Source organism: Camelus bactrianus, chromosome 5, assembly GCF_048773025.1.
Source record: "Camelus bactrianus isolate YW-2024 breed Bactrian camel chromosome 5, ASM4877302v1, whole genome shotgun sequence".
Classification (NCBI taxonomy): Eukaryota; Metazoa; Chordata; class Mammalia; order Artiodactyla; family Camelidae; genus Camelus; species Camelus bactrianus.
The window spans coordinates 103,396,010-103,416,700 of record NC_133543.1 but is presented as its reverse complement, the minus strand read 5'-3'; the positions used below and the strand labels follow the sequence as shown (position 1 = coordinate 103,416,700).

At 58.0% G+C, this 20,691-nt stretch overlaps 1 protein-coding gene across 1 annotated transcript in view; it reads right to left on the bottom strand.

Moving 5' to 3' along the window:
• Nucleotides 1-1,797: 1,797 nt before the first annotated feature.
• LOC123614872 (twist-related protein 2) overlaps nt 1,798-20,691 on the bottom strand; it is a 48,587-nt gene continuing 29,693 nt past the window's right edge. Inside the window, exon 2 of the mRNA XM_074364628.1 lies at nt 1,798-2,512. The gene's annotated coding sequence lies outside the window, so the exon portion shown is untranslated. The remainder of the gene's footprint in view (nt 2,513-20,691) is intronic.

Sequence of the window (20,691 nt, the reverse complement as noted above, 5' to 3'; positions counted from 1 at the left end):
TCGGCAGAGGGAGAGGGACGTACGTGGGTGAGCCCCCAAAGACAAATAGCGAGCAGGCCGGCGGCCACAGCGGCGGGGCTGGGGGGCTGTTCCCATTCCAAGGCCTGGGCCCTGGGGGGAGTGGGGCTGCCTCCGAGTGTGCTCGTGTCTGGGCAGGGACGGGGGTACGGGGGCGAAGGGTAGGGTACCCCGGGTACTCCAGCTCTCTCCTTGGACTTTGGCCTGGGGGTGCCTTGCCTGAAGCCACACTGAACTCCACCCCGACCCTCCCAGGGGAGAGAGGTACCCCTGGTCCCTTGCTCCCACTGCAGTGAAGCCCCCTGCCTTGGGCTGCGGTGTGGGCGGCTCCCAGGGCCTGGCCCCCACAGTGGAGACCCAGGGACGGGTCACTCTGCAGACAGATGTGCCATTGGCTCCGGCTCTGCTGGGGGAGTACGATTCGGCAATTCAGCAATCAGAAAGGAAGCTCCTTATGGCCACCCCACTTGTCAGTTTTATGTGATACGATGTGGTGTTTTTGTCAGTCACTCCATAGAGAGGGACCGTGACCTCTGCAGTCCTCATGGCCTCTTCTCTACAGGACCCTGCAGGCCAGCGCAGGCAGGGCCTGCCCCCACTGCCGGAGCCGTAGCTGCCCAGCTCTGTCTCCCCACGGTCTCAGCCAGGAGTCCAGGGTGTGTGTGTGTGTTGTGTGCAGTGGGTGCCGGGGCTTGTGCTCAGGGAGCAGGGCCCCAAACAGATGCACAGGACCCCTCCAGGTGGCCCAGCCGGGGGCTGGGCAGCTGGCGCTTCTGCAGCCCCTGCCCTTCCGCTGGGCCTGGGAGCAGGAGTGGGCGTGGGAACAGAGAGGTCACAGGCCACCACAGCCCTGCCAGAGACCAGCACTCTGCAGGGCCTGGTTTGGGAGCTGGGCGGGGTCTGTGTGGCTGTCATCAAGGGCAGCTGCATCGGGCAGACCCTGGTATCAGTTGTCCCCCAGGAGACATGTTTCTGGTGGCTCAGAGTGGTGACCTGTGACTTGCAGCTCCCAGGCTGGAAGTCCTAAACCTGGTAGCCACCCCAAACCCTCACTGATGCCCACAGACATGGTCCCGAGGCCAGCAGGTGGGCGTGGGGCTTCCTGTCGCTCCTCAGCTGTGTCTGTGCCGTCTCTCTGCCTTCCCGGACCAGACCCCAGCCAGATTTTCCTTCTGGGCTGCAGACCGTGGCCCTTCTGGGATTTGCGCTCCATCCTCGCCTGCACGCACAGGTGCTGCGTCCTTCACCTCGTCCAGCTGCGTGCACCCGGCTATGAGCTGGACAGCTGCATGTGGAATTCACGTTACTGGGGGACAGTAACCCACTCAGGGAAGTATGAAGGACGGCATGGACGTCATGTCTGGGGAGAGGGAGGAATTCCACCTGGGAAGGCTCTGCAGAGCTGGCGGTGAGTAGTACTGAGCCTGGACAGCAGGCATGGCCACGGGACAGGGGAGGCCTGACCTAGAGGAGAGGAGGCGGCCTGGAGAGCCATCTCTCGCTACCTCTACCCTTGGGGGGCAGGACCTACAGACACAGGCACACACAGGGCCTGGGGCCAACCTCGCCTGCTCTCCCAGGCCTGCGTCTGCTAACTCTCTCAACCACATGCGGGCTGGTAGTTTCTAGAAAGTTCTACAACCGTGTGCGGCATGAGACGTCTCCCACCCTTTCTTGTCCCCTTTCAAGCGAACGGACAGTTACTCCTGCAGTCCGTTACAGCTCTCAGGCTGCTCCTCATGCTGCCAAGGAGAGGAAAGAAGAGATGGAGGCCAGGGCTGCGGGGACGACTTTATTGTTCCTGGAGGGGAGCGGTGTACACAGCCACACTGCAGTCACTGAGCTTGTTAAAAAACATCTCAATAAATAAAACAAATAAGCAACATATACACTGAAACAGAAAATATTTTTTAAAAACAGTTAGCTAAGCAAACTACGAGAAAGAAAGAGAGGAGAGGTGTGGGAAGGCTTCCAGGCTTACTGGGAACAGCCATGCAGAGGCTGGGGGCGGGCAGGCAGGGCGAGGTTCTTTTTCTGAGAGCCTTGGTCCAGTTTAAACAGAATTGTACAGGAATGCATTTCTGTTTTATTTAAAAAAATACGTACATTTAAAAAGGCACTTAGAGGGAGATACAAACCCCAAATCCACATCCTTGTAAATGTGCTCATGAATTCAGCGATTTTTCTGAAAGAATAAATCCCCTCCCCTTCAAAAAAATATAAAAATAAAACCCAGGCCTGGGTCTGTTACCACTCTCAAAAAGTGGCGAGGATGCCAACGAACACGTCACCAGCGAGAGGGACCATGAGTGCCACCGCCTCTGCGGGGACCGTCGCTGGGGGGGGAGGCTGTGTGGTGCCGGGTCTGCCGCCATCCCCTTGTCTGAGCGCTCGGCTGGGGAGCTGGCAGGGTGTCCGGGAGGCTGCGGAGGTTCCAGAAGTTACGGACTTGGACGCACCCCCTTTCCACTTGCTCCTCAGCCCTGCGGACGGTCTGGAAGACAAGGCAGAGACGTGAGACGCCGCAGCTCCCTCGGTGTCCTGGGGGCAGGCGGCCTCGCTCATCGAGGGGTCCCCAGGCTGGACGGGCCGGGGTCAGCAGACCGCAGGCACTGCTCTGACACCTGCCCCCTCGCTGCCCGCCCGGGCAGAAGCTGGGCAGGCGACCAGTCGGGGCCGCCGGGCACCTGCAGGCCGCTGTCCCCAGGCGAGCAGCTCCCACCCCTCCTGCCTCCACCCTCCCCTGCTGCCCCAGCCCCCGAGGGCTAGGTCTCCTGCCTCCTGCGCCCGCTGGCTGACGGAGCTGACCCTGTGGGTGACCTGGGGGCCGGACCCCGGCAGGGGAAGGGGTGTCGGGCTGAGGCGGCTGCTGGGGCTTCGGGGAAGCAATGACGGCGCCGCCGACTGTGGGCTGGAGGGGAGGGTGATGCAGACTGCGGGGCGGGGGGGGGGGGGGAGCGCGGAGAAGCGGGCGGAGCCGTCAAGGGAAGGGTTGTTTTCTAAACCTGTGCTTTTGAAATCATTACAGAGTCACAGAAAGCTGCAAAATGAAAACGTACGGGGGTCCACGTCCGTCCGGTCGCTCCCCCCGGTGCCGTCCCGCGCAAGGCTGGCGCAGCGCCACGGCGGACAGCGGAGCTCGGCCCGGTCTCGCCTCCCTCGGGCGTGCGCTCCGCGGCCCCCGGCACCGGCGTCACACGCGGGTTCCGGCCCCCCGTCGTGCCAGGACTCACGACTGTTGCGCTGCCGCTGCCACGAAGCCCTGGAGCGCCTGCAGCGGGGCCGCACAGCGCGCGTGGGCCGGGCAGCGCGTGGCCGAGGGGCCCGGGCCGCCTGCGGCTCCCAGCCCGCCGTCGCCCTGGGTCTCGGTGAGAGAAGGCCTCCGCCACCTCCCTCAAGACCAGCCCGTGAGGCACCAGGAGCCGATTCCACCGACAAAAGCCACGCTCTGCCAGAAACACTCCTGCCTTCCCACCATGAAGGTTTGGTCAGTGAGAGACATCTGTTGCCGAAAGGGAGGGTTTTTGGACAGCAGACGGCAAATCAGAGCATGATGGGACAGGGAGAGGGGCACCTGCCCGTGTGATCCAGCAGGCGGGTCCCCGGATCTCCCCTGGTGCTGTCCATGCCCACAGGTTTGCAAGGGAGAGACGTGTCGGGGCCAGGGTGTCTGGTCACCAGACTACGGGGTGAGTGACTCGGCTGCTGTAAACCAAGGTCGCACGTAAGTCACGGCAGTGGGGACAATGGGGGCGTGCAGTGGGGCGGGAAAGTAATTCCGGGCGTGAGCATTTGGCCAAGGACCTCAGCACATGCTGGAAAGGACCCACACATACATGCTGAAGGTAGTGGGGGGTGAGGACAGTGGGCCCCACACCTTGCTCCAAAGTGGCAGCTGATGGCTGGGGCAGCGTCTGGCCTGTCACCTCCTGTCTTGGGACCACTGGCTACTGGCCGCCCAGTTCCTTAGGATCCAGTCCTACAGCCTGTATCCAATCCCAAGTTTACAGCGTCATCCTCCCCAGGAGACCCTGAACTTCGTTCGGGACTTCTCAAGCCTGGCCTGTGAGCACCTTGGGTCCCCTTTCCCTCGGGGTTTTAAGTGCCTGTCCCCAGGTCTGGCGCACACAGCACTCCCATCCACATCTGGTGAACTAACATGAATAACCTGGTAGCCTCCAGATCGCACGGGAGGCCAGTCCGCTTGTTGAGAAGCCCTTGAGAGCCCTCTCTGTGCAGGGGGCCATGCTGGCCTCAGTGGGGACCTGATGGGGTGAAGACAAGGCTCCCACCCTCTGGATGCACCGCCCTGGGTGGGGGAGGCGGCCACCAGAAAGGCTCTGCTGGCCTTGGACCTAAGTGCTGAGACGGCGGACAAATGGGGTCTGCAACAGGGACTGGGGGGTAGGGCTTGGGGAGGGCAGGGTGGGGCAGAAATGGCTTCACCAAGGAGAAGGCTGCGAGATGGGTCCCCACCGGGAACTTCCTACTGGAAGAGGCGGCTGGGAAAAGGCAGCTAGGTCCTAGGACCAGGATGTGTAAAGGCACAGAAGTGTGCAAGGGTCTCTGATAAGGTGACGGGTGATGTCCCCACAGTGCGCATGTGTGTGTGTGTGCACGCGTGTGCGTGTGTGTGCATGTGTGTGCGTGTGCACGCGTGTGCATGTGTGTGCGCGTGCACGTGTGTGCGTGTGTGTGCATGTGTGTGAGCACATACGTGTCAGGGGGACCTGACGGCACTCTGCCTCGTCCTCCCACGCCCCTGCTCCTCCCTGTGGAACCCGGAGCTCCACACACAAGCCAAGTTGCTCAGGGGACACCAGAAACCTCTGCTGAGTGGAGACAAAGCTCTGAAGAAGGCTAAGACACATTTTCCCTGAAACTCCTGTGTGTGGAAACACACACACGCTGTTGCTTCTTTTTTTCTGAAGTTCAGAGCGCTCCAAATATGTAAGCCTTTTTAAGTGGTCCTGGGCAGAAAGTCAAAGGCTGCTCTCTCTCGGAGAATGTGGTTGTAATTAGATAATTAATGGGGGGGGGGCGCTAGAGAAAGCTAATGGAAGCCTTCCTCAGTGGGAGGAAATAATTACAGGAGGTTTTGATCCATGAGCTGAACCAGCCCTCCAAGGGGAAATGCGGTGCCATCCGCGGAAAGCCGAAATGGCAGGCCCGCCCCCAGCAGCGGGGGCTCCGGGGTCTGCTTCACAGGCGCGCGGGGGCCGGGCAGCAGCAAGCGGCGGGTTCGTCAGTCTTCTTGACCGAGAGTCTCCGGGCCCCCGCCCCCCAGATGTCACCCTGACCCCAGCCGTGTCTGCTGACATGGGCTGAGTTCTCAGCCACAAACGTAAAACATCTGGGGCCCTGGACGGCCCCCTGCGTATAAGAGCCGCCTGAAACCCTGTGCACGTACCCTGCGCAGAGCTCACCCCCAACATCTGTCTGCCCGGCTGCGACGCGGCGGCGGGCAGGGCCGCGGGGGTGGGGGCGCTGGGCTGAGAGGGCGGCTGTCCTCCTCGCTCTCCCCGCCAGACCATCGGGCACCGACAAGCAGAGAAGGCTGGTATTCAACTCTGCACCCCTTGGACCTAACACAGAGTGAAACAGCAACAAAGCTCCCCAGAAAGAGGCACGGGTGGGCTTAAAGGGGAGGGTTCATTATAAGGCTTTCCATCCATTCACCGATTCACCCACCCACCCTTCCATCCATCCACCTTTCCTTCCATCTATTCTTCCAGCCACCCTTTATTCTACCTTCCCTCCCTCCCTCCCTTCCTTCTACCCACCATCCATCTACCCATCCTTCATTCCATCTGTCCCCCTTCCTCCCTTCCATCCATCCATCGTCCATCCATTCATCTATTATCCATCCATCCATCATCCATCCATCATTCATCATCCATCCATCTACCATCCATCCATTCATCATCTATCATCCATCGTCCATCCATCCATTCATCATCCATCCATCCATCCATCCATTCATCATCTATCATCCATCATCCAACCATTCATCATCCATCCATCCATCATCCATCCATTCATCATCCATCCATCATCCATCCATCCATTCATCATCCAGCCCAGCCAGCCAGCCAGCCATCATCCATCCAACATCCATCCATCTATCCATCCATCATCCCTCCATCACCTATCATTTATCTATCTGTCTCTTCAACATGTATTGAGCATCTTTTGAGTGCCAGGAGTGCTGCCAGTTGTTTAAAAAGCCCAGAGATGAATCAAAGAAATCTAGCAAGGGAGAAGAACCATGTTTTGTAAACAACTAGAATCCAGGGTAGATAGTGGCAACTTTTTTAGAGGAAGTGCAGCTAAGGCTCTGCAACCAGAAGGGCAAAGACAAAGTACTGTGGACTTGGTTGGACTGCAAAAAAAAAAAAAAAAAAAAAAAAAGCAGGGTGAAGAATAAGGGTGGAGGGAGATGAGCACAGATGTGAAATCTTTCTGGTGGGACACAGTGCATGTGAACACACATGCACTGCCCACAGAAGCCCAGGGCGTGGCCACCATGCACAGCACAGAGCACACGTCCAGGGCATCACCACAGCTCTCACTGCCCCTTCAGCATGAAAAGTGGAGGCATCTTTGCCTCCATGGGACCCAGGCACTGCCCAGCTCACTTGAAGGGACTACCACCTACCGATCTGCTCTTGCTGCCACATTGCTTCTCTGAGCTACCGCCACCCACCCCCCCCCACTAGGCTTAAAACAGAGACCCTCAACTCCTGGGCTCCCAAGTATGCTGGGATGGGGGAAATGCACCAGGGAGAGGCGGGCAGCCATGGACCAGTGGTGGAGAAGCTGGTGGGGGCCGCCGCCCTGCTGGATCTTCCTCATTCTGCCTGGGTTGGCCCCCTCCCTCTTGGGCATTTGTCCAGCGCTGTCCTTCAGCTGGGCCCTCAGGCCCCTCGCCAAGCCTGGACACAGCCTCCTGACCATCTGGATACAACTCCCAAGAGTAGGTTGGAGGGGTAGTGCCAACATCCTAACCTCAGCAGAACGTCGCTGATACACAAATAGGAGCAGAGAACAAAAGGCGGTTCAGGTCAGACAGCTGAGGACCCCGGAGCGGAGGCAGCAGAGCCGAGCACCACACCCGGCGCAGCGACGGCGGGTCAGACTTCCCGGACAGCGGGACCTGTCACCTGGTCAACGTGTGCGGACAAAGTAAGAGCAGTCAGCTCTGAAAAAGAAGGAGCAGCCGGGAACAGGAAGAGGGCTCTTGGACATCACGAAAAGAAGTCGAAATTGCTTAAGTAATGGAAGCAAAAGAGCAAAACAGACAGCGATGAGAAGCTGTGACTGAATCAGAGACCGACTCCCGGAGCTCTCCCGCGTCTGTGCAGAAGGACAAAGGACGGGGTGGGTGGGGCAGATGCGGTCCCGGCAAGATCCGGGAGGGTGGCGGCCCCAGCCCAAGGAAGATGACAGTGTCGGACGAAAGGGAATGCCACGTTCTGGGAAGGACAAACAACACGACAGGCAACTGAGGCACATCACAAAGAACATTCTGGATTCTAAGAGGAGAGAAAGCCTCCTCCAGGCTTCCAGACTTAAAAAGAAACAAAAGAGGACCAGGTGGGGTGGCTTCGCGTGTGCTCAGACCACCTGCCCACTGGCAACCCCAGGGCGCCCAGAGTTTCTGTGGAGAACAGCATCCCTTGAGCTCTGCACCCCGAGGACCCCCAGACCCAGGAGAGGGGAAGAAACATCAGGCATTGGAGGCCTCAGGAAATGCACCTCTCAGGGGCCGCTTCTGGGAAACACTACTTGAGAAAGTCTTCCATCCAGATGAGTAACAGTTTGGACTCTGTCTTCGCAGGCCTGGCACCAAGGATGTCACAATCCCCTGCCCTCTGCAAAACGGCAAACAGACAAGAGGCTCGTGGTCAATGTGCCGGTCGCCCCGAGCAGGCAGGTGCTGCTTCTTCCCCAGCTGGGCCCCCGGGGTCCGAAGCAGCACCTGGCAACCAGGAGGTGGCCAATAAGCCCCGCTGAAAGAGGGACACTGAGAGGTCAGACAGCAGAGGCGAGGGGGCCCAGCGTGAAGCGCCGGGCTCCCTCCAGAACCTGCCCTCTGCGATGCACTCAGGCTCACATGCTCCTAAGCTTCTGCTCCTTCCGAGTTGGCTGCTCCCTGACCGGCAGCGTCAGCGTCACACAGGGGCTCGTGAGAAACGCAGGCCCAGCCCGGAGGCCAGGAATCACCGCCCACTCTGACAAAATCCCCGGCTCTTCTGAGATGCATCCTGAGCAGAAAGCCTGTATCGCCCGCACCCCTGTTCCGAGAGGTAAACTGCAGCGGAGACGTGCTGGGACTTCCCAGAGGCACACGGCTGCTTGGAGACAAGAATTTGGGCATCTGATGCTGCGTGTTGGGGGCTGGGCCCACAGCTGGCAGCCAAGCCCTGAAGCTGTGCCCATCGGCTACGATTCTGCCCGAGATCCCTAGACACAGAGACCCCCGGGTCCTGCCCGGGGCACACCATGGACACCGCTGTGCAGCCCACCTGGGTCCAGCTGGTCGGCGGCCCCTTGACAATCACCCACCTGAATGGGCAGCAGCAGGGGTGCTGGTGACAGCTCCCGGGGAGTCTGAGACGGGTCAGCCGCTCAGCTGGACGGGTTTTCTTTCTTCGCTCTGGGTAAGGGCTTGGAAGAGACCGCGGGGCACTGAGGGCAGGCTTGCTCTGGCCCGCCTCCCTGCCCGCTGCTGACCCGGCCAGGATGGACAGTGCCAGCGGGCGGCTGGCACGGAGCTCACTGCCCCAGCGCCACTTGCCCCAACGCTGTCTCTGTGACAAATGCCTGTCCAGAGACAGGAGGAAATAGGGGTTTTGCTTTCATTGGAGAGAATGGGCAGCCTGACCTTCCGGCAGTGAGCTCCAATCAGGCCTGAATGACCAGACAGCCGGCAGCGTAGACAGGACCGCCCCTGAGTGGACAGGTGCCAGGCTCACCTGGCCCATCAGAGAGGCAGGGGTCTAGCCACACTTGCTGGGTGCTGGGTGGGGCAAGGGTGCCAGGTGGGGGCCCTCCATGGGTCAGAGACGGGGCATCTTCCCAGTTCGGGGCCCCTCCCTCCCTGCCGACCTCCAGGCACCTCTCCTGGCTGTGAGCCAAGCCTGGAAGCCTGGAAAGGCAGAAAGGCAGAGAAATGGTGGCGCCAAATGGCAAGACAGACCCCCACACACACACAACTATTTGGGAATCCATTTTTAAAACCTAGAATGGCTGCAGGGAGCTTGGAGCCATCCTCCTGTAGGTCGGGCTCCACTGACTACAACCTGACTTTCAAAGGAGAAGTTTGCGGACACATTCCTGTGGGATGACGGCGGCTGAGGCGGGATGGACAAAAGGCAAACTCTGCCCTCCTCCAGGCAAATGTAAACCAAGAAGTGCTGACATCAGGAGACAAGGTCCTCTGGGCAGCTGTGCGAACTCATTCCCCCCGGGACCCCCCCTCGGGGGGGTCCCTGTTCCTCAGGGGCCTGGGAGTGGTCCCTGAACCCAGAAGCAGCTGTTACAAGCCTCTCTCTGCAGCCCCCGGGCCCTTTGTCAGACAGCGGGACAGAAGCCATGGCCGTGTGAGCCTCATCAGGCTGGTGAGTGGCTAGGAGGCCGCCCTGCGCTGCCCAGGGAGCAGAGTTAAGATGTAGAGCTTCTGTGCTGTGGGGCCTGGTCCATCCCCTCTGGACAGTCTTGCTTTCCCAGGAATGGCTGGGTGGGCGGGATCCCCCCACCACCCCACAGAGCTCCTAGGACCCCCAGCAGATGGAGGGCTTCTGCTGGCCCCGCTGAGAAGTGCCCGAGGCGCTGTCTGCTCTGCTGGGCTCCGCGAGGACCTCGGAGATTCCGGGACCTGTGCGTTCAGCCCCGTGAGGCTCAGGACAGCCGCCCTGTGTTCCCGAGGGGCCGTGCCCGTCGGTGCTGGTGTTGCCGACGCCTCCTGTGGGCTCCTGCGTTCCCGACAAGCCCGGGCTTGCAGACGCCACTGGCCGGGGGCCCCTGCACAGCTCAGGTCTGGGGTCGGAGAGAGGGTGCAGGTGGGCGAGTACAGGCAGCCCCCTCTGAGCTCCAGGACGCGGGGGTCGGACCCCGGCTCACCCACCGGGCGTGAGAAAGGGGCACCCCCTTTGGAAAGACGGTGCTCACGATGCCAGGGCTCGTTTCCGGTGGCTTCCTGGTGACCTGCAGGGGGCTGCTGGCCTTGCTCCTCCCGGGGATGGAGAACTTCACGTCCACTTGGCAGTGGGGCTGGCCTGCTCGCTCGCTCTCCTTGGTTTGGCTTCGGTGATTCAGGCTGACTGTGGAGTGACCTGTCTGTCAAGAAGAAGTCGCCCTGAGAACCGCCTGCAGAGGGAGCACGCTTGCCTCCGGGAGGCGGGGCGGGTCCCTCCTGGCCGGTGCCTCCCAGGGTCGCTGCCTGGAGAGACCTGGCGGGCAGAGCCATGCCCGGCAGCCCCGAGGCCCTCCGGGGCCAGCTCTGCTCCATTCCCAGGAAGGCCCGTGCTCCCGCCGGCCTGTCCGCAGTGTTTCGGCCTCCGAGGGAGGTTGTCCCGTTTCTTCTCCATGAGTCACGGGCGCCGCAGAGGACACTCCCAAGTTGCAGAGAGGTGGAGCAGTTCTGAGCGGCCAGAGGAGGATGCGGCCTCTTCCTGGTACCCGGCCTCCAGGTCCAAGAACTGCTTTAGCTGGTGAGTTATGCTCTCTCCAGACGTCACTGCTTCAGCTTCCAAGCAGAGCTCCCAGCTGGACGAGGGAGGAACAGACACTCACCCTGCAGGGCCCTATTTCAGGCTGTGGGGACAGGAAGTGCCTTCAGAAATGGTCCATCCAATGATGTCATTTCAGAGATGGGGAGACAGGGACCTGGAGCTGGGGGTGAATTATCTCAAGGCCCCAGACAGGTGCAGAACCACCACCAGAACTCAGGTCAGCCAAGCCCTGGGCTAGAAATCCCTCCTGTCCTGCGACCAGCCTCGTTCCCGCCACTCCCGTCACACAGGTCCAGGCCCGGGGCACTGACTTAGCAAGTGTCCTTACACGTTTGACAGACGAGTATCTGAAGACACAAGGGTCCCAGTCAGGGCAGACCCAGCTCGAGAGGAGATTAATCGAAGGTTTCCCGACGCCAGGTGTTCTGCTGGACGTTGGCTGGGAATGACTTGGCCCCTGTCCTTGGCCAGTTCAAGTTCACTTGGGACAGACAACAAAGTAAATTATTGGAACAAAAATGTAGTGTGTTCTAAGGAAGCTATCATATAGGCACACACAGGTCTACAATTATTTCACTTTAAAATACAAGCATGTGATGCCGGTAAAAGAGTAGAAATGTTATAACGGAAGCGTTAAAGGGGCATAATAAAAGTACCGAGAAGGCAAGGCCACGTTTCCAGGGGTGTGAGGAGCTCGCCACCGAGCCAAGGGGTGGCCCTGGGTCTTCAAGGGGCCTGGTCCTGGGTGGGGAGGGTGAGGGGGCCTCACGGGCACACGTGAGGGGGGCTGGAGGCAGGTGGGGATGTGGAAGTAATGCTGAAGGCAGCTCTGGGGAGGGGCCAGAGATGTGCAGGGCCGCACAGGGCAATGCGGAGGCAGTGCAAGGGCTGAAGGGTGCACCGGCCCACTGAGATGTGCCTTTCAGAGACAAGGGTGGGGTGGTCCCAAGGATGGCCAGGAGGGGAGAGACTCGGGCAGGGCCCCCGCTGCGGTCCAGCACGAAGAGGCCGAGGACCAAAAGGAGACGCAGCAGTGCTGGAGATTCAGCAGGGGTGAGTGGTGACTGCGGGGTCCAGCTGCGGCTAAAGGAGAGGCCGTAACCCCAGGCGCTAAACAGAGGTCCTCCAGGGGGCGCTCTTGTGGGGAAATAACAAGACTAGTGCCAGTCGGGTCGCCTTATTGGAGCTTTCAGGGCACCCTGAAGGTTGAGTTTGTAAATGAAAAATATTGCCACCCATATCAGTAAACAAAGGATGCTGCGGCCCTCCAGTCAGCAGCCGCTGCCGCCAACACCCTCCCCATCCCCCGACCAGACAGTGAGCCGAGGGAAGTCGGATGCAGACAGGCGGGCGGCCCGGCCTCAGCTGCCACCCCTGGTGGAGCCCCCTGAGGGGACTCGGGGTGTGGAGGACAGGACACTGGCCCTGCAGAGCCAAGGTGCACATCAAAGGAATGACTTCAGTGAGCCCAGACCTTTGCACCTTCCCAGACGCAGGGAAGCGCTCAGTTCCCTGACGAGATGCCTGGTTTCCTTTAATTAACAGACATCTTCTGATGTTCTGACTACCTGGTCTTTGTTGGAAAGACCCCTATACATCCTGGCTCCCCCGACCCCAACAGTCGGAAAGAGTCTCTTAAGAGCGACTGGAGAGGCCGTCATCCCAGGTTCAAGCCAAATAAAATACAGCTCTCAACTTGCAGGCTGTCCGTTTTTTCAGCCGGCAAGTTCACTGAGCAGGATGTATCGCTCGGAACCCCAGAAGAGGGTTATGGGAAGACCCCCCCACCTTCGAAGGGATGAGGACACAGTTTACCTGCTTTGCTGGGATATGAACCCGGGCCTCTGGATCCCAAACCCGGGCCTCATTCTCCATCTCTGTGTGTGATGGGACTGGGGGACCCAGACATTTAGGGGCACACATCTGGGGACTGAGCATGGATAGTCTGTAAGAGGTATGTGGTGCTGGGTAGCAGCGCCCCTGCTGGAGGGAGGCCTGCATCACAGGGGAGGACCAGGACCTGCACTGGAGCGAAGTCGCCCACGACCAGGGGGAGGGCAGGTCCAGGGGAGTGCGGGCGGGTCTGGTTAGGAGACGCCTCCTGCACGTTTGCAGCGACGTGAGCGCCCTGGGGACTGGCTCTATGTGTGGGACTCTGCTGAAGGAGGTGCGCTCACTTCCACATCTTCAACAGAGGCTGTAAACCACTCTGGTCAGAGGACCAAGAGCAGGGAGTGAAACCCAGACTCCGGCTGTCTGAAGCGCCTGCCACCCCGTCTCTTACGGGGGAGCACGGTCTGGAAAATGTGAAAGAACATTTCCCACGCACGATGAAAAATGGGGGACATGAAACTGTTTCCAGTGACAAATCGGCTATGACGATGAACTGTCCCTAAGTAACCACTGCCAGCTTTTCGTTCCCAAATTAATCTCCGAAAAGTAATTTTAAAAACGCGAAATGCTTTACAGAAACCACTCCACCTAAATCTATTTTATTGGGCACTCTTCTTTTCCAACCACCCAGATAAAATAGGCTACTTTTGAAATACCAGGCATAAATGCATGCGTATCCAGAAGAGTGCAAAAACCTCACTATGCGACAGGAGGAATCCTACTATGACCCCGTCCCCGGCCTTGCCAGTCTCTGGGAGCCCTGATTTTGGCAGACTCCAGACAGTGTGATTGACTTGGAAAAACCGACAGCCCCTGGGGTGCCTTGCCGTGGAGGATGCACCTCGAGGCACGAGGATGTCCCAGCTTTCCAGAGAGCAGCTGGGGGCTCGGCTAACCCACGCCGCTGGAAGGCCTTTTGCTTCCCCAGCTCCAGATTCAGCTTCTTTTAGCCCATTTTGTCTTCTTAAACTTAAGCACCACGTGAATGAAACTGCTCTTGGTCGGGAAAACCTCCTACTTGGACATCTCCCAGTCCCCTCTCAGGTGTGGGCAGCACTCAGGTGTTCAGGTAAAATCAGCTCATAGAAGCAGGACGGGGTGAGTGAGTAACGACCCCAGGCCAGGCCGGCCCGCATGGCTGCGAGTGGTTGGGGTGGAGGTGGGAGAGGACTGACCCTCCTGGTGGTGGCCTGGCCACTGCCCACGAGGAAGCCAGGCCCTGGGGTCCAGAGGGAAGGTGTGCATGGTGGCTGTGGGATGGGTTCCACCGAGCGGTGAGATGAAACTGAACTGTGAGCCTGACGGGCAATGAGAGCCCATGGGAAGAGGACGGGAGGAGGTCACCGCGGCGGATGAGTGCAGAGCAATGGGGGACTGGTCTACGGACAAACCTGCTGCTGAACTTGACCCCTCACACCTGCACTCAACACAGCTCGTCCTGCACAGCCCGTTCCCTGCCCCGTGGTCACTAACCCCAACCGGAAGTCCTCTGATGAGCCGGCAGAGCGAGTGCTCAGGTGTCTCCAAGGCAAACACGGACACAGCCCAGGCACTGGGAGCCTGGGGCTCCTGGACCGGCCACCCACCTGGGCAACGCACAGGCCCCGTCCACCAGCTCCCAGCCCCCAGCCCCCACACCATCCCCCCCAGCAGCCGGAGGGGGTCCCAGCCCGTGGCTCCCGCCTGTCTTGTCCCCGGGCCTCCACATCCCGCTCACAACCTTAGTCTCCTGCTGGCAGGTGAAGCCATCGTCTTCGATCACTCACCCTGGAGACCTGCCGGGGAAAGGACTCCCCTCTTAACCCCCAGGTCATCCCACAGCTGACCTCAGACACCTGGGAGCCCTCAAGCCCCAGGGGCAGTGGACGCAGAAACCGAAGGCAAGCTCGCGCCAGCAAGCTCCGAGGGCAGGCGGCGAAGAGCCCACGTTAGAGGCTCTGGCTTCCCCCGCGCTGGGCCCGGGGGCCTTGACTGAGAGCCGGGAGCATCCACCGGGCCCAGCCCCCCAGAGAAGCTCAAGGTCACCCCGCTGACCTTAAACACACCCGGAGGTGATGTCGCCCCTGCAGGAGGTGTCAGCTATTTTCTCCCCAAAAAAGACGGCTGTCAGTCTCCTTCCAACAAAGAGCTGTAATTCCCAACGTTTCGTTTTTGCAATTCAAACTTCTAACCTCACGAAACACAAATCTAAGGGCTTCTTTGTCTGCACTGAACCTGGAAGGGCCTGTGAGTGAGGGCGACAGGCTGTTTTTTTAATGGAAGTGGAGCTGATTTAAAGTGTTGTGTCAGTCTCAGGTGCACAGCAGCGATTCAGTTATGCATATGTACACATATCCTTTTCAGATTCTTTTCCGTTACGAGCTGTTACAAGATCTTGGCTGTAGCTCCCTGTGCTGTACGGTAGGTCGCTGCCGTTTATCTGTTTTACATGCAGTATAGTATGTGTCTGCTGATCCCAAACTCCTAATTTATCTCCCCCCACCCCCCGCCTTCCTCTTTGGTAACCATAAGGTTGTTTTCTATGACTGTGAGCCTGTTTCTGTTTTATAAATAAGTTCATTTGTGCCCTTTTTTTAGATTCCACACATAAGTGATGTCATGTGGTATTTGTCTTTCTGTCTGATTTACTTCACTTAACATGAGACTCTGGTCAGCCCACTAACAACCGCCTGGTGCCGACTGACGCTGGTGGACTGAGCAGCTCCCGTCCGGGAGGGGCGGGCCCTGGGGGACAGGTGCCCACTGGGGTCTTCTCGGCTTTGTCTTTTGTCCAAGAGTTTGGAGAGACAAGCCCTCGTCCCAGATGGCTCTCTGCCCTTAGGGCCAAGTAAATAGATAAAGAAATATGTTCACTATTGCTCAATTTTTAAAAACTCTGATAATTCCAGATTGAAATCCCACATGTAAAACTTATAGCAGACTCAAATAAATCTTATGGAGTTTACTGTGTTTTCAGAAAATTTTTTGTACAAGAAAAAAAGAAAGCCCTGAATTAGTCTGTATTTTCCCGCACAGCGTGCTTCCACAGGAAATGGCATGAATGAGAAGTGCCTGCCACCCACACACACTTCCGAACGCCAGCCCCAGCGGGGCGGACACCGCGTGTGTGGTGGCAGGATGCGGCCCGTCTTTTTGACAGGCTTCGGGAAACCGCTGGTTCTTGGTAACCTCCTCCTGAGCTGAGGGCCACTGGAGCAAAGCATTTGAAAACAAATGAAATGCTCCCTGGATGCTCAGACGGGAGGTGATGACTTCTGCCCAGCGGGGGTGACCCAGGCCTGACACCGTGCCGTCCTGCAGGCTGTGCTTCACGTCTGGAGGGTCCAGCTGGTCCTGCACAGCTCGGGAGTGGGCACCACACGCTCGCACTGTTCCTCACGGGCCCGTCCCACAGATGTCGGTGTGAATTCAGGGCAGGCTCCATCAGACCCTACTGCTCTCATAGCTGTGTCTGTCCCGTTTGCCTACACGACATCTCTGCTGCATCCAGGAGCTCTGTGGATGGCCGAGCGCCGGACAGCAGATGGAGAAGGGGCCCCTTGGCGCCCTGGAACCTGCCGCACCAGCCAAGCGGGCTGGGGGACCTGCCCAAGGAGGGCACAGGACTCCCTCTTCTTAAATTCCTGGCAGAATCAGCCTGACAGTCGCTCGTGGGAATCACAGATGCACACGAGGTGGGCAGAGCCATGTATTTCCCCAAATACTCCTATTTTTTCACTGATTGCAACAATGTTCCTGAGTTTGGAAGCCAGAAACGACTACTTTTATTTGAAAGACAGCAGAATGAAAACCCAGCGATGGGGGACAGACCTTGGAGTTGCGACCAAAGCAGAGTAGCTGAAGTCCGGATATTTGCTACGACGTTTCTGACCAAATCAAAGGCCACTCGCTCACTAAGTGGGAACCGCCCTTCCATGATCTGCCATTTTTAATGCCTTTCTTTACCATTTGAACTCCAGCTTAACATCCTATAGTAATTCCGTTTGCCAAGAGAGACCCACGAGTGAGGAGAGCAGTGTCGATGTGAGTGTTTATAAAGGAATTCAGCATCTCCTTTAAATCTTTGATCCAGAAATCCGTCTTCCCATCCAGACTCTCTTTAATCAAGCTTTGTCAATAAATAGACGTGATGCAGATGTTCTGTGCAGTTTTAAAGAACTCAGGTTGAATCCACCTACAATAAAAACACTGCCCTGCAAGCAGACGCAGACGAGGAGAGTTAATAGACAGAAAAGGGCTTCAGCAAAACCCGGAGAGGAGGCAGGGCTCTGAACAGGAGCTAGTACACCTTGGACCAAAGATGAGAGTCCGAATGATGCTTAAGGAAAGCGCAGAACCACCAGAACGCTTTCAACACCTGACAGCAGTTACTTCAAGGGAACCTGGGGAACGGAGTGCACGTTTCGTAAGCATGTCGACGCAGCCATGGTCACACTCTGAAACAGTTTAATGATTTGTTAGAAACTTTAGTGAAAAGTGCCTTTAGAAACCGAGCTCCCCCCACATGAATCTGAAATGACTTCGTTTTCCCGAGCGCACGCCGTTTCACAAGGCAGAGTGAACACATCTGGGCCCCGGACGCGCGAGACAGCCCCGCGTGATCAGACTGGCGCCCTCCCCCGTGCAGGGCCGCTGCGGTCGGGGCGAGGGCGGCGGGGCTGCAGAGACAGACGGGGACCTCCGCGGGGTGACCTCCGCGGGGTGACGCACAGTCCTGGCTCTGTGCATCCTGCCCCTCCAGGCTGACTGGGGCTCAGCTCCACACGGTCACTCAGGACTCGGGCCGGCAGAGTCTCTGTCTTGGAGCTGCATGTCGGGGACACACGGCCTCCCAGCCACTTGGGAAGAGAGACTAGAGCGTCCGTGCCACATGGATTCCTGCACAATTCCGCCTGGAGATGCTGCTGCCACTTCCTCTCGAACCTCATTGGCTGGAACTGGTCACATGGCCCTGACTAACCACAGGGTCCCGGGGGCAGCGGTGGGGGTGGGTAGGACCAAGGTGTGGGGGTGGGTAGGACCAAGGTCTGGGTGTGCACTGAGTCTGCCTTGGGGGCCAAGGCAAGGGTTTTAAACAAACGCTTGTCAGAAACACAAGAAGTAATTTGTGGACAGTCACTTGGGAAAACATCTGATACTTTAACTACACTACTCTTACCCGAATGTGAGGGTCAGACACCTAAAGCTGCTCCTGGGGGGGGAAGTGCAGAGAGCCCCATACTGAATGAATGTGTGAAAAAACTTAACTTTTAAAAAATATTCATTCAGGTCAACCCTAAGAGCAAAACACCAAGATGACCGCAACGACGTGAATCCACCTTGACTTGTAACAATGGGGTCTTAGCCACTGACCCTGCTTTATGGAGATGATGTGGCGGCTGGAAGGCAGGAAGGGCGGGCTATTCCTGGGCTTCGAGGTGCCACCCCCACTTCCCTCGCCCCCCACCCCGCCCAAGTGATGGGCCCCCTGGTTCTCAGGACGGCAGCATGGTGTCCTTGCTGTGAAGGTTCCACTGGGAGGGGTGACTCCGGAAGCCTCGTCGTGATGGACTGAGTGGCAGTATCTTGCTGGATGTCCAAGGTTTCGTGAAGGCTCCTTGCTGAGCGATGGTGCCCGCATGGGCTGGCTTTTCATCTCTCAGCATCTCTCCGTGGGGTGTTGTACACTGTGCAAGCACGTCCTTGAACGCTGCTAACACATTTACTCCAAAGGAGTCAGTTAAGAGTTCCTAGGGTCTTATTCCTCCTTTCTGGCCCTGCTCCAGGTCCTTTTCAAATATATAACTCTGGCCTTAATTCTCTGTCACCCCTGTACACGGTGACTTTTGGCAACTTGGTCAAATTGCCTCTTCAAAGCAAACAATTATTTCACCCCTTAAGACCAACTGCCCACTAAAGAACATAGTCAGATACAGCCAATCAGAGAGGCTGCAGAGGCACGGTGCTGCGAGGCTCTGAAAACTGACAGGTTACATTTCCAATAAAATATTTAATAAAATCTCAAAAATAAAAAGGCCTTTCAGGGCTGGGCCTGGACACAACGCCCCTCCCTCTCTTTCCCGGCTCTTGCTTTGGTCACCTGACTTCCACCACGATCAGGAGGTGTTGCAGTGGACCCTCCCCCATGGGGAAGCTTCTCTCGCTGCGGGGACCCCGTGCTGAAGACAGAGCCCCCCAACCAAGCACACGACTCTTCCGCTTCCCCTGCCTCGCTCCCCGCCTGCTCGCTTTGTTCGGCTCATGGGCATGACCCAAGCCCATGGACCACGGTGGTGGCCTGGACGCTGTCCACCCCCAACACCCACCTCGCTCCAGACGACAGCCTGGAAGTTCACCCTCTCCAAGTGCGAGCCAGGTGAACTCAGGGCTGGATGAGGCGTGACCCTGGACACTGTGTTCATCCTCAAAGCACCAGCACCTTATGGCATCTTCTGAGAAGGAAGCTGAATTCTCCCTCGTGTCTCGGACTGGGGCCCCGAAAACTTAAATGGAAGCTTTTCAGTGAACCAGGAGGTTGTGGAAAGAAGCCCCTTTCCCCCGCCAATACAGCTTAGCCTGAGTTTTGGGAATTCTAATTGTTGAGTGGAGAACATAATTAACCCTCGGTAAAGCTGTGACCTTGGATAGTTACAGGGATTCAGGGGTTCATGTCATTTCATGAGCAGCTGGGGACTCAGATCCCAGGAGAGGGTCTAGGCAGGTGGGAAAACACAGGCTTCTGCTGGTCTTTAGGATAACGTCCACCATACACTTTGCGTCTTAGTGGGAGACCTGTTGGCTTTTGTGCGTTAGGCCTGTAAGTTAAGTCGGGAGGGTAGAGCTCATGCTTAGCATGCAGGAGGTCCTGGATTCAACCCCCAGTCCCTCCACTAAAAGATAAACAAAGAAAAACCTAATTACTCCTCCCAAAATAAAAAAAAAAAACAAACAAAAAATACAGAACTTTAAAAAAATTATAAGTTAAGATTACAAACATACTTTACAGAAAGGAACCATCTTGGTTCCTTCAGGAAATGACCCTAAAGTGTTGCAACAGCATCCCCTCCACCTCCCCAGGGCCACGCGGGGCATTCACACGCCGGTCTGCAGGATTCCTGAAGATCTCAAAGGCGGATGCTTACCATCACCTTCAGCAGCATCAGAGGGCCTCTCACCTGCTGACTGGCACCAACCCACAGGCCACGGGGAAGGGACAGCACCCAGACCTCGACGCCTTCCACTGGGCTGCGGGCTGGCGCAGCAGACGCTGGGAACTCTGGAGAGCCGGGGGGGCAGAGCCCTGAATAACATTTCTGGGCTGGATCCTTCCCTCGGTCAAATGTGCCCAATAAATAAACCCACAAGAGGCCAGCTTTTCATCTTCCACCACTTTGCCTGGGCTACATGAAACTGGCCACACCAGGCAGCAGGGATCAGGGCCCTGGTGGGGCGCCCTGTGGACAGTGAGAGGGAGGTCGGGAAAAGCGGACGACACCCAGAGGAGGGGGCCCTCCAGCCCCAAAGACAATCAGAGAGGGAAGCTCTGGGGCCCAGGCAGCAGCAGGTGGCGTGGTGGCGGCACCACCACCTCCCCGGCCTGGGAGGGGTCTGTGCACAGAGGCACAAGAGCTTCTCAGGGGCGCGTCTCACGTGTGTCGCATCCTGAGCTGTCTGCTTCCACGGAGGGGGTCAGTTGGTGGAACCCTTTATCCACGCCCCTGGGGAGCTGGATTCGGGAAGGGAGACTGGGCTCAGCACAGGCCCTAGACTCTTCCTTCTGGAGCAGGAGCTGGCTGCAGGGACCGACTTTTCCCATCCAGCCTTCCAGCAGCTGCCCGGACCCCTTGGCCTTGTGCGGAGGCCCACCTCTGCCAGCACGGGGTTGATTCTGCCTGACCCTGGACCCTTCATCTTACTTTACAGGTCATCTGTAAGAAGTGGGGACAGCCTACCCCAAGAGAGCTCAGAACCCCAGTGCTGGGACTTGCCCTCAGAGGTCAGGCTGTTTCGCAAAGGAAGCTCCATCAGGCCCAGCTAGGCCCTCCCGTCTGCCCTGAGCCACCTG